The following is a 14,902-nucleotide window of genomic DNA, read 5'->3' on the forward strand; positions in this document are numbered from 1 at the left end:
CTAATCGCTTGCGTCGGTATGACACTAAAAGCGAACAGGAACGGTTGTTAATTGTTTACTTGTGCGATTTTAAAAATGTGCGACAAAAATAACGAACCTATAAAGTTATAGGTTCGTATTGTAATAAGGTTTCTGATACGATAAAAAAAAAAAAAAAAAAAAGAATCGACCGTGTCGAAATTTATGGAAATGTGATGAATGAAGCTTCAGTTCGGGTATGTTGCATCGCGTTTGATGGCAGAAAAACTAATATCGATGATGAAGATCGATCAGGCCGACCTTCATGACGAACTCAAATCGAGGATTGAGAAATTCTAAATGATCGACGTTTCACTGCTGATGGACTGAGTTTGTGCTTTGCTGAAATTTCATGTCAGTACTGTATAAAATTACCAGAGGTGATTTGGGTTACAGAATAATGTATACCTGGAGGACTCCTCTAATTTTGACAGCTGAACGAAAAACAACAAAGAGTAGTAGTCACACTGACTTTTCTGACACTGTACGATAAAGATGTTACTGATGACCAGACGAGCGTTTCGCATAAAATCCCAGAAACAACGCGCCAGGCATTTGAAAGTTTAACGCACGTCAACAAAATCAAACAAAAGACAAACAAATTCCGAGCACCAAATAGGTTACGAGCACAGTGTTTTGGAATCAAAATGTCTTGCTGCACATCGATTTCATCCCTTTGGAGAGACCATAAATGCTCATACCGACAGCCAGACCCTTCACCCTGCACCGATTACACCGAGCCCTTCAAAACAAACGGCGTGAATTGTTGTCCAGCGGAATTCCTGCTTCCTCACGGGTATTGCTGCTTCGGCAGTTTAGGTTGAAAGTCTCTGAACCTAGACTTTGCCCCCTCTGAGTACCATCCTTTTCGCAAATTCAAGCATTTTTTTGAGCAATAGCGATAATGGAAATTACAGCGAACAGTAAGATGACGTCAGTGACTAGTTCAATAACATGATAGCAAAATGGCTCTGAGCACTATGAGACTTAACTGCTGAGGTCATTATTCCCTTAGAACTTAGAACTACTTAAAGCTAACTAACGTATGGATATCACACACATCCATGCCCGAGGCAGGATTCGAACCTGCGACCGCAGCGGTCGCGCGATTCCCGACTGTAGCGCCTAGAACCACTCGGCCACTCCGGCCGGCTAACATGATAGCACCTGAGTATGCAGAAGGGGTAGAAAAGTATTTAGAGCTTTACGACAAATGTTTCAGTTCGAATGGTGACAACGCATAAAAACAGCTAATATACCATAATATGTTGTAAAATGAATATTCTCTCAATGTCGTGAATAAAAATGTCTGGAGAAGCAAATATGTTTTACTTTTACTAAGGTCCTCGTAACACGCCTGAGGCATTACGGGAAGGGACACATCCTGCCATGCTACTAAGGAAATGCAGCCAGTCTACAAAGTAGGCCGCTTACAATTCGTATGCCATATTAGGACGTCGCTCAAGCGCGTGAGATCCGTATTACATGGAACTAAGAAGAGTCCCTGAAAGTGTACAAACAAGACCGTTACGAATGGTCACAGATTTGTTCACTCGTGGGGGAGCGACACTGATATGCTGGACAAACTGAACTGGCAGACGCTTAGATTAGACTAGATTAGATTAGTACTTGTTCCATAGATCATGAATACGACACTTCATAATGATGTGGTACGTGTAAGGTTAAAAAAAGGTGTCTATACAAGATATTACATTAGACAAAATATTACAAGACACTCATTATTATTATTACTATTATTAGTTTGGAGGTTGGGGAATTACCCACTTACTATATCCAAAAGTTCATCTAATGAGTAGAAGGAGTTGCCATTAAGAAATTCTTTTAATTTCCTTTTAATTGCTATATGGCTATCTGTCAGACTTTTGATGCTATTAGGTAAGTGACCAGACTTTTATGGCAGCATAATTCACCCCCTTCTGAGCCAAAGTTACACTCCTGGAAATTGAAATAAGAACACCGTGAATTCATTGTCCCAGGAAGGGGAAACTTTATTGACACATTCCTGGGGTCAGATACATCACATGATCACACTGACAGAACCACAGGCACATAGACACAGGCAACAGAGCATGCAATGTCGGCACTAGTACAGTGTATATCCACCTTTCGCAGCAATGCAGGCTGCTATTCTCCCATGGAGACGATCGTAGAGATGCTGGATGTAGTCCTGTGGAATGGCTTGCCATGCCATTTCCACCTGGCGCCTCAGTTGGACCAGCGTTCGTGCTGGACGTGCAGACCGCGTGAGACGACGCTTCATCCAGTCCCAAACATGCTCAATGGGGGACAGATCCGGAGATCTTGCTGGCCAGGGTAGTTGACTTACACCTTCTAGAGCACGTTGGGTGGCACGGGATACATGCGGACGTGCGTTGTCCTGTTGGAACAGCAAGTTCCCTTGCCGGTCTAGGAATGGTAGAACGATGGGTTCGATGACGGTTTGGATGTACCGTGCACTATTCAGTGTCCCCTCGACGATCACCAGTGGTGTACGGCCAGTGTAGGAGATCGCTCCCCACACCATGATGCCGGGTGTTGGCCCTGTGTGCCTCGGTCGTATGCAGTCCTGATTGTGGCGCTCACCTGCACGGCGCCAAACACGCATACGACCATCATTGGCACCAAGGCAGAAGCGACTCTCATCGCTGAAGACGACACGTCTCCATTCGTCCCTCCATTCACGCCTGTCGCGACACCACTGGAGGCGGGCTGCACGATGTTGGGGCGTGAGCGGAAGACGGCCCAACGGTGTGCGGGACCGTAGCCCAGCTTCATGGAGACGGTTGCGAATGGTCCTCGCCGATACCCCAGGAGCAACAGTGTCCCTAATTTGCTGGGAAGTGGCGGTGCGGTCCCCTACGGCACTGCGTAGGATCCTACGGTCTTGGCGTGCATCCGTGCGTCGCTGCGGTCCGGTCCCACGTCGACGGGCACGTGCACCTTCCGCCGACCACTGGCGACAACATCGATGTACTGTGGAGACCTCACGCCCCACGTGTTGAGCAATTCGGCGGTACGTCCACCCGGCCTCCCGCATGCCCACTATACGCCCTCGCTCAAAGTCCGTCAACTGCACATACGGTTCACGTCCACGCAGTCGCGGCATGCTACCAGTGTTAAAGACTGCGATGGAGCTCCGTATGCCACGGCAAACTGGCTGACACTGACGGCGGCGGTGCACAAATGCTGCGCAGCTAGCGCCATTCGACGGCCAACACCGCTGTTCCTGGTGTGTCCGCTGTGCCGTGCGTGTGATCATTGCTTGTACAGCCCTCTCGCAGTGTCCGGAGCAAGTATGGTGGGTCTGACACACCGGTGTCAATGTGTTCTTTTTTCCATTTCCAGGAGTGTATATTTAACCTTGAGCAGTGAAGATCATCCTTTCTCCTAGTGTTGTAGCCATGTACACTGCTATTGCTTTTGAAATCGTTCGGATTGTTAATAACAAATTTCATAAATGAATATATATATTGTGAGGCTACAGTGAAGATCTCTAGCTTTTTAAATAAGTGTCTGCAGGATGATCTTGGATGAGTTCCAGCAATTATTCTGATTACACGCTTTTGTGCAATGAACACTCTTTTACTCAATGATGAGTTACCCCAGAATATGATGCCATACGAAAGCAGAGAATGAAAATAGGCGTGGTAAGCTAATTTACTGAGATGTATATCGCCAAAATTTGCAATGACCCTAATAGCATAAGTAGCTGAACTCAAACGTTTCAGCAGATCCTCAGTGTGTTTTTTCCAGTTCAACCCCTCATCAATGCATACACCTAGAAATTTTGAATATTCTACCTTAGCTACCGATTTCTGATCGAAGTCGATATTTATTAATGGGGTCATTCCGTTTACTGTGTCGAACTATATATACTGTGTTTTGTCAAAGTTTAATGAGAGCCCGTTTGCAGAGTACCACTTAATGATTTTCTGAAAAACATCGTTTACAATTTCACCAGTTAATTCTTGTCTGTCGGGTGTGATAGCTATACTTTTATCATCGGCAAAAAGTACCAGCTTGAGCATAGACGCTAACATCGCGTGGAATCCTAGTTACAAGAATTCAGTGACCGGTTTTGAGAGATGACACTGCCATTCTCCCTACCTATCGCTCCCGGGGGGACCTTGCAGACAGGATGTCTGCGCACAGGGGCGTTCAAGTGGTCACCCTTCATGCGCTCGATATGCAAGTGAAACAAGAAGAATGACTAGCAAGTGGTACCGGGCGGACTAACCTCTGCCATGAACTTCGCCGTGGTTTTCAGAGTGTGGATGTAGGTGTGGATGCTGAGTTGCGTTCAGTACTGAACGACGTGGCCTTGTGGTCATGTCACTGGACTTGCGCTCGCAAATTACTAAGTGGTTCCTTGTAAACGGACTCTCACTGAATTTTGATAAGACACAGTACATACACTTCCGTACAGTAAATGGTATGACGCCATTAATAAATATAGACCTTAATCAGAAGCATATAGCTAAGGTAGAATATTCAAATTTTTAGGTGTGTCCATTGATAAGAGATTAAATTGGAAGAACCACACTGAAGGACTGCTGAAACGTCTGAGTTCAGCTACTTATGCAGTAAGGGTCATTGCAAATTTTGGTGATAAACATCTTAGTAAATTAGCTTACTACGCCTATTTTCATTCATTGCTTGCATATGGCATCATATTTTGGGGTAATTCATCACTGAGGAATAAAGTATTTATTGCACAAAAGCGTGTAATCAGAATAATAGCTGGAGTCCACCCAAGATCATCCTGCAGACATTTATTTAAGGATCTAGGGATATTCACAGTAGCTTCTCAGTATATATATCTTATGAAATTTGTTATTAACAACCAAACCCAATTCAAAAGTAATAGCAGTGTGCATAACTACAATATTAGGAGAAAGGATGATCTTCACTATTCAAGATTAAACCTAACTTTGGCACAGAAAGGGGTGAATTATACTGCCGCTAAAGTCTTTGGTCACTTACCAAATAGTATCAAAAGTCTGACAGATAACCAACAAGTATTTGAGAAGAAATTAAAAGAATTTCTGAATGACAACTCCTTCTACTCCATAGATGAATTTTTAGATATAAATTAAGAAAAAAAAACAAACAAAAAAAATTATTAAAAAATTTAAAAAATTAAAAAAAATAAAAAAGTTGTTATATTAACTTAATTATGTTGTTACATTAACTTAATTATGTCATGTATTGGAAAATTTGACTCGTTCCACATCTTTACGAAATATCGTATTCATGATCCATGGAACTAGTATTAATCTAATCTAATCTAATCGCCGATGAACAGCAATCAGCATGGTTGGATGAACCAGGTGCCTGTGGCGGGGGTCCATACGCAGCAACGTTTGCTGAACGGTCGCTGAGGTGACGCTGTTGGTAGCCCCTTGGTTCATCTGGGCGGTCAGCTGCTCAGCAGTTACACGTCTGTTCTCCAGCACACATCTCCACAGCCGTCGTTCACCCCTGTTATCTATGGTCCGTGGTCCACCACAGCTGCCACAGGGCTGGCTTTGGATAGAGCCATTTTGCCATGCACAATATACACTCATGGTCATAAATTAAGGGCAAAGGCAGAATTTGGTGCCACATAACGTGGCACTACACGAAACTGGCGCTAATAGCATAGGCACATAAGGAACACACACGACACAGATCTGTATGTCCACGGTATTGGTGGTAAGTTGAGAAAACCGTCCCGAATCACATGTGCTACAAAACACCACTCTTTCCTGCGCATGTACCCCGACATCAGTTTGGGATATGATCACCATGCACACGTACACAGGCCGCTCAACGGGTTGGCATACTCTGGATCAGGTGGTTGAGCAGCTGTTGGGGTATAGTCTCCCATTCTTGCACCAGTGCCTGTCGCAACTCCTGAAGTGTCGTAGTGGTTTGAAGACGTGCAGCAATACGTCGACCGAGAGCATCCCAGACGTGCTCGATGGGGTTTAGGTCTGGAGAACAGGCAGGCCACTCCATTCACCTGATATCTTCTGTTTCAAGGTACTCCTCCACAATGGCAGTTCGGTGGGGCCGTGCATTATCATCCATCAGGAGAAAGGTGGGATACATTGCACCCCTGAAACGGCGGACATACTGCTGCAAAATGACGTTCCGATACACCTGACTTGTTACATTTCCTCTGTCAAAGACATGCAGGGGTGTACGTGCACCAATCACAATCCCACCCCACACCATCAAACCACGACCTCTATACAGGTCCCTTTCAAGGACATTAAGAGGTTGGTATCTGGTTCACGCCAGATGAAAATCCGGCGAGAATCGCTGTTCAGAGTGTACCTGGACTCGTCCGTGAACATAACCTGGGACCACTGTCCCAACGACCATGTACTGTGTTCTTGACACCAGGCATTACGGGCACTCCTGAAACCATGGGTCAGTGGAATGCACCTTGCAGGTCTCCGGGCGAATAAACCATGTCTGTTCAGTTGTCTGTAGACTGTGTGTTTGGAGACAACTGTTCCAGTGGCTGCGGTAAAGTCCCGAGTTTCGTGTCTGCTGGCATCGTTGCCATAATTTTGAGATCACACTTTGTGGCACACGGAGGGCCCGTGCTACGACCTGCTGTATTTTGGTTGGGTTGTTTTGGGGGAGGAGAGGAGACAGCAAGGTCATCGGTCTCATCGGATTAGGTAAGGAAGTCGGCCGTGCCCTCTGAAAGGAACCATCCCGGCATTTGCCTGGAGCGATTTAGGGAAATCACGGAAAACCTAAATCAAGATGGCCGGACGCGGGTTTGAACCTTCGTCCTCCCGAATGCGAGTTCGGTGTGCTAACCACTGCGCCACCTCGCTCGGTTGCTGTATTTGACCAGCCTCCAGTCGCCCTAGTATTGTACCCCTCATAACGTCATCAATATGCGTTCTTTGAGCCATTTTCAACACACAGTCACCATTAGCACGTCTGCACACTTACTCGCTGCACCGTACTCTGACATGCACCAACATACCTCTGCGTACGTGGACTGCTGCCAGCGCCACCGTGCGACGACCGCAGTTCAGATGCACCGCATGGTCATACCCCGAGGTGAATTAAACCCGCAAACCGCCCACCAGAGGGTTGTTTCACTATGTATCAGCATTATCCTTAATTTATGAGCCTGAGTGTACTTAACCACGGCGGCACGTGAACAGTTTATAAAGTTAACCGTTTGGGAAATGCTTCCACCCTTGGCCCAGAAGCCGACTGTCACGCTCTTTCGGACGTCAGATAAATCGCACAGTTTCCGCAATACCATTACGACTGCACTGTTTTCCGCGTCCCCCCGACGCTGTTTATACACCGCCAGTGGCTACTGCTGTGACCTGCCGTGAGTGAGCGGTTATTTCACGTTGACGTCGAGCAAGGAGGTGATCACGATAAGGTGACTGGACCGTGTAAATAGGGAGCTGTGTTAACAGACGTGGTCACAGGAACAACAAACTAAAAACACTTGCACAATAATGTATGTCAAAGGTACATTACTTATTTAACTAGTCATATCAAATGGAGTCATGCAATTTGAATAGACACTGGTCTCCAAAACTAAAGCAATAACCGGACATTTTGCAAGATTGCGTTTATTTTGCCACAAAACAATACAAACAGATGATAGTAAAGTAGAAATAATGTGAGGAATAGGGAACGAAATGAATTGCAACATGCATAACAGTAGACAAAAATGTTCTTTGTTTCTTTCCAACTTAACGATTTCCACGCACATTCTGACAACTGGTTAATGTGCTTAGTTTGGCTTGCCACCGCCTCTGGCGCCATTACAAACCTGAAAACGACGGGGCATGCTGTCAATGATGCCATCAGTCTTACGTTGAGGCAATAACGCCCATTCTTCCTACACAGTTGCTTACAAGTCTTGGAGAGTAGTTGTCGGATGCTGACGTGATGCAGTCGATCCCCCTAGTGCATTCCAGACATGCTCCATGGGATTCAAAACGAGAGAGTGGACAGGCCACGCCATGCGAGTTACATCTTCCGTTAAGAATAAAAAAAAATAAAGAAAAACGTGCTCTATGAGATCGAGCATTATCGTCCATCAGTATGAAGTCTGGGCCCACAGCACCTCGCAACAACATCTACATCTACATCTACATTTATACTCCGCAAGCCACCCAACGTTGTGTGGCGGAGGGCACTTTACGTGCCACTGTCATTACCTCCCTTTCCTGTTCCAGTCGCGTATGGTTCGCGGGAAGAACGACTGTCTGAAAGCCTCCGCGCGCGCTCTAATCTCTCTGATTTTACATTCCTGATCTCCTCGGGAGGTATAAGTAGGGGGAAGCAATATATTCGATACCTCATCCAGAAACGCACCCTCTCGAAACCTGGACAGCAAGCTACACCGCGATGCAGAGCGCCTCTCTTGCAGAGTCTGCCACTTGAGTTTATTAAACATCTCCGTAACGCTATCACGGTTACCAAATAACCCTGTGACGAAACGCGCCGCTCTTCTTTGGATCTTCTCTATCTCCTCCGTCAACCCGATCTGGTACGGATCCCACACTGATGAGCAATACTCAAGTATAGTTCGAACGAGTGTTTTGTAAGCCACCTCCTTTGTTGATGGGCTACATTTTCTAAGGACTCTCCCAATGAATCTCATCCTGATACCCGCCTTACCAACAATTAATTTTATATGATCATTCCACTTCAAATCGTTACGCACGCATACTCCCAGATATTTTACAGAAGTAACTGCTACCAGTGTTTATTCTGCTATCATATAATCATACAATAAAGGATCCTTCTTTCTATGTATTCGCAATACATTACATTTGTCTGTGTTAAGGGACAGTTGCCACTCCCTGCACCAAGTGCCTATCCGCTTCAGATCTTCCTGCATTTCGCTACAATTTTCTAATGCTGCAACTTCTCTGTATACTACAGCATCACCCGCGAAAAGCCGCATGGAACTTCCGACACTATCTTCTAGGTCATTTATATATATTGTGAAAAGCAATGGTCCCATAACACTCCCCTGTGGCACACCAGAGGTTACTTTAACGTCTGTAGACGTCTCTCCATTGAGAACAACATGCTGTGTTCTGTTTGCTAAAAACTCTTCAATCCAGCCACACAGCTGGTCTGATATTCCGTAGGCTCTTACTTTGTTTATCAGGCGACAGTGCGGAACTGTATCCAACGCCTTCCGGAAGTCACGGAACACGGCATCTACCTGGGAGCCCGTATCTAATAGTTTCTGGGTCTCATGAAGAAATAACGCGAGTTGGGTCTCACACGATCGCTGTTTCCGGAATCCATGTTAATTCCTACATAGTAGATTCTGGGTTTCCAAAAACGACATGATACTCGAGCAAAAAACATGTTCTAAAATTCTACAACAGATCGACGTCAGAGATATAGGTCTATAGTTTTGCGCATCTGCTCGACGACCCTTCTTAAAGACTAGGACTACCTGTGCTCTTTTCCAATCTTTTGTAACCTTCCGTTCCTCTAGAGACTTGCGGTACACGGCTGTTAGAAGGAGGGCAAGTTCTTTCGCGTACTCTCTGTAGAATCGAATTGGTATCCCGTCAGGTCCAGTGGACTTTAATCTGTTCAGTAATTCCAGTTACTTTTCTATTCCTTGGACACTTATTTCGATGTCAGCCATTTTTTCGTTTGTGCGAGGATTTAGAGAAGGAACTGCAGTGCGGTCTTCCTCTGTGAAACAGCTTTGGAAAAAGGTGTTTAGTATTTCAGCTTTACGCGTGTCATCCTCTGTTTCAACAGCGCATGATATTCCAGCACATCCTTACGGTGTCTGACAGCAGTTAAATCTTGCTGATACACCTGTACAATTTCATGAAGAGGTCTTTGAGTGGCTAACATAATCCCTGCCCACACCATTAGCGAACCTCCTCGATATCAGCCTCTTTCCACAACGTTTGGGTCAAGAAATCGTGTATCACGTGCCCTCCAGATGCGAATCCGTCGAGAATCACTTCCAGACCAAATCGGGACTCATCTGTGACAAGAACATTGGCCCACCGCTCGACCGTCCACTCTAGACGTTCCCTTCTGTGAAAACACGCCAGTGGTAAACAGACAGCAGGTCTCCAAGAATAAAGCCTTCTTTACACCGTCTGCTTCGATACGACACGTCCAGGGGATGCTGCGAGGTGAGAGGTCAGATGCCAGTTCAGTGCAGTATTAAGGCAGTACCCTCGTGCCCGTAGAGTCAAATAACGGCCCACTCTTGACGGCGAAATCGCAGCTTGTTGCTTTAATTTTGGACATCATTGAATGTGAATGAGTGGAGGGGACATGCGAAACGAACTGTGTATTCCGTTTATGGAATGTCATTCAAAAGGTATGTGTCAAAAAAAATGTTCAAATGTGTGTGAAATCGTATGGGACTTAACAGTATTACTTTCATTGTGTTAACTGGTTTTTGGCTTACAAGTCCATTTTCAGGCACTTACTGAATATTGTCGCTTAAGAAAAAATGGTTCAAATGGCTCTGAGCACTATGGGACTTAATATCTGAGGTCATCAGGCCCCTAGAACTTAGAACTACTTAAACCTAACTAACCTAAGGACATCACATACATTCACGCCCAAGGCAGGATTCGAACCTGCGACCGTAGCGGTCGCGCGGTTCCAGACTGAAGTGCCTAGAGGCGCTCGGCCACACCGGCCGGCGTCGCTTAAGAAGTTACACTGTTTGTAACATTGGAAAAGAAGTTACACATCTAGATTAAGCAGAAACGTACAGTACATAACATCTTTGACAGTGTGGTGGTAATGCAATGTAAAAAGTAAGAAGTTGAACAGTAAATAAATATAAACGGAATGATCAGCAAAAGCTTTAACACAAAACTGAAACAGCAACCCTACGTAACAGTTTATATTCATAAACAAAACCAATAAAATAAAATTAGTACTTAACAAGGCTACTTCAGAAAGTATAAAACATGGAGGGTGGTATGCTGACCAATTAAAAGAAGAAAGTAGTATGATATGACTACAAAGTATAGAGAAACTTAAGCAATATCAAAAAGATAAACAGAGATGAATAAATGCCGGAAAATGGAGTGTGAGGAAGGTAGTTCTTGTCCCCTGCGCAGTGTAATGGTACTTGAATTACGTAACCATTACGGCACCTCACCTCAACCTCTCGATACCAGCAATATTCTACTGTGTTTCTGTAAAATAGTTAACATATTTCTGTGACAACATTCAGATTTGATTTCGTTAACGTAGAGGTACTTCGATACATCGATATGTATATATTGCAATGATATTATTCTTATGTGTATTCTTTCTTTAGTCACTATGATCATTAACTGCTAAGGCCATCAGTTCCTAAGCTTACACACTACTTAACGTAAATTATCCTAAGGACAAACACACACACCCATGCCCGAGGGAGCACTCGAACCTCGGCCGTGACCAGCCTCACAGTCCATCACTGCAGCGCCTAATATCGCTCGGCTAATCCCGCGTGGCAAAGGTTTATGTCGATTGTCCTATAGAGGACACATTAAAACGTCCCCTTAGAAAAATTTATGAACTAATGTGCTGACAAATATCGTATGTTATTTGATTTTCAAACAGCTGAGCAGAACTGAACGTACTCAGACCTTTCGCTCTTTACTTATTCTGATCAACACTAAACTGACACACAATATTTTTAGCGCAACGCAATCTGACTTTTAATAATCCCTACAAAAGAACGGCCCTGACTAACAATAACCTATACCTTTCATGAATCACTTACCTCACAAAAATCTTCGTTACTCAAACTACTGCAATACAGCGAGCGCCAATACTGCCAGCTAAATAAAAGATTCTAACTACTGAAGTCACTAACTACTGATAGGCATAGTTAGCAAATGAAAGATTTTGATAAAGAACAAACAATGTATTTACCTTAATTGTGTTCAAAAGTCATAATATATACATCAGCTCATGACATCCAGTCTTACAAATTTACTCTCTGTGATGGACACATGTCCAGGTCATCCGCTCTCAAAACTCCGCCATCTCACTCCCCACATTCACCACTGCTGGCGGCTCACCTCCAACTGCGCAACGCTATGCGCTGTTCACACCCAACTGCCCAACACTACAATAGCGAATATTACAACAATGCTAACCAGCCACAGACAGCACACAGCACAGCCAGTGATTTTCATACATAGCGCTACGTGTCGTTACCAATATAAAAAACTAAACAGCCTACTTAGGACATTAAAATGTACAAGAGAAATCATTAATTAGGACACATATCGAAATACACATCTTTTAGGAATCACTATCGATTTCAGTTATGTTTCCTCACACTCCATTTTCCGGCATTTATTCATCTCTTTATCTTACTGATATTGCTTAAGTGTCTCATATACTTTGTAGTCATATTATAATTCTTTCTTCTTTTAATTGGTCAGCGTATCACCCTCCATGTTTTATACTTTCTGAAGTAGCCTTGTTAAGTACTAATTTCATTTTATTGGTTTTGTTTATGAATATAAACTGTTACGTAGGGTTGCTGTTTCAGTTTTGTGTTAAAGCTTTTGCTGATCATTCCGTTTATATTTTTTTACTGTTCAACTTCTTACTTTTCACATTGCATTACCACCACACTGTCAAAGACGTTATGTACTTTACGTTTCTGCTTAATCTAGATGTGTAACTTCTTTTCCAATGTTACAAACAGTGTAACTTCTTAAGGGGCTCCGGAACGCCCTATACTTGCAATGTTAAAATAACGCTTATAAATTACATCTTTCCTCACAAAGTATTTGAGGTAGGAAGTTGAACTTTTTACAGATTATTTATTGGAATATGGGCTACAACTTAACACAGGGATTTTACAAAATTTTAGTTCAGTTATTAAAGATGATTTTTTTTTCAATTGTAATGAAAATTCACAACATTTTTTTGCAATTTTTTATTTATATATTCAAAAATATACAGTTTTTTGGAAAAAGGCTGTGTTAAATTATGCAGAAGGTACTGTGTAACATTTACTGAAAGTTTGAAACAAATATGTTTGGAAGATCCTTAGAAAACATGTAATTAGTATGAGAAAATAAAAGTTTTGGGAATCGAGCGACAAAGATTGGATTAACTTTTTAGTGCATTCCAGGTCCATAGGATGGATTATCTTCATCCTCTGCAAACTCCTCCTCCAGCTTCCTCTTGTTCCTCCTCCTGTTTACTCTTGCTTGTATTTCTAGACTCTTTACAGCCCTGTCTGCAGCCCGAAGGCGTTCCTTGTCTAAAGCAAGCATCGCTCGTACCATGTTAGAACCTATCTTCATTCCCATATTTCTAAATACCTTGCACCTTACAATGTTGCCATCATTGAAAGTCGCAACAGCATCATACACACCAAAGTGAAGTGTTTCTATTCCAACAAATACAGTCTTGGGGATTCTCGACCATATAACACTATTTACACTTTCATTGGGGTTTTGAGTTTTTCCGTGAATACACTTTTTCAACAGTTCAGGTGCTGCTAAGTCTCTGAAAATAGGTTTTATCACCTCCATTATTGCATGAGGCAGACTATGCTTATGAGTGTACACTTCACCAGTTAGCAATTCTTTGTTATATTTACACCAACTGTCTTCTTCTTTATGACACAAGCTATGTTGGGGATTTTCGTCTTTATTGTTTACAGTAATAACACATACCTTTGGCTTTCCAACATTTCTCCTTTTCTTAAAAGCCTTCAGAGGATTTCTAATAACTTTACTTTTACTCATTATTATACTTCAACAAAACAGAGACTCAAGAAACAGAATTAATTACGAATATTTTCGAGATAACGACAGAGTAAATAAACATGAAACAATCGACAATCACACCAGCGATATATATTGAACCATCACAGGTTAGCCACAATACATACTTTATCTCACATCACTAAAATGTACCTGATGAACACGGACGTTAATAATAACACCATTTGACAGCAGTTTAACAGCGCCACAGTGGGTCACGCCCATGTAAAACACATTTCAAAAAAAATTTAAAAATAGTTGTAGTCTTTGGAATTGAATAAATTATATATCTATTAAAAGGTAATAGTCTGCAGATTCAGAAAACGCAGAAAAGTAAAAATTGAACTTTTCATTATTTTGAGCCTTTCCGGAGCCCCTTAAGCGACGCTGGCCGGTGTGGCCGAGCCCCTCTAGGCACTTCAGTCTGGAACCGCGCGACCGCTACGGTCGCAGGTTCGAATCCTGCCTTGGGCGTGAATGTGTGTGATGTCCTTAGGTTAGTTAGGTTTAAGTAGTTCTAAGTTCTAGGGGACTGATGACCTCAGATATTAAGTCCCATAGTGCTCAGAGCCATTTGAACCATTTTTTCTTAAGCGACAATAGTCAGTAAGTGCCTGAAAATGGACTTGTCAGCCAAAAACCAGTTAACACAATGAAAGTAATACTGTAGAACAATAGGAAACTAGCACTTTTCTGTTGATTATTATGTTGTTCTACCAAGAATCGACGGAATATTCATTTAACATAAGTCAGCTTGTGCGATCTGAACGAAACAGTTTCTAAAAACGCATTATACTTTAGATTTTTACGAGGATATTGTGTACCAGAATTGAAAAGACCATCTCCTATTCAGATTAAACGTGAGTTCCTACACAATACACTGTGAAGAAATGACGTGACAGTGAATGTGTGTATGAGGTGTATTGTCAAACAAAAGTGCCAGGAAATGTTTAATAGTCGTTTTATGTAGAGTACTGTCGTACGGACGTGTAGCGTATGACAACGTTCCAGTTGTAAGAGTACCGGAGGGAAAACAGCGTGACCATATCTTCAGTTCACTTAGTCCGGAAGTACCTTGTAGGTTTCGGGGT

Source organism: Schistocerca nitens, chromosome 8 (genome assembly GCF_023898315.1).
Source record: "Schistocerca nitens isolate TAMUIC-IGC-003100 chromosome 8, iqSchNite1.1, whole genome shotgun sequence".
Lineage (NCBI taxonomy): Eukaryota > Metazoa > Arthropoda > Insecta > Orthoptera > Acrididae > Schistocerca > Schistocerca nitens.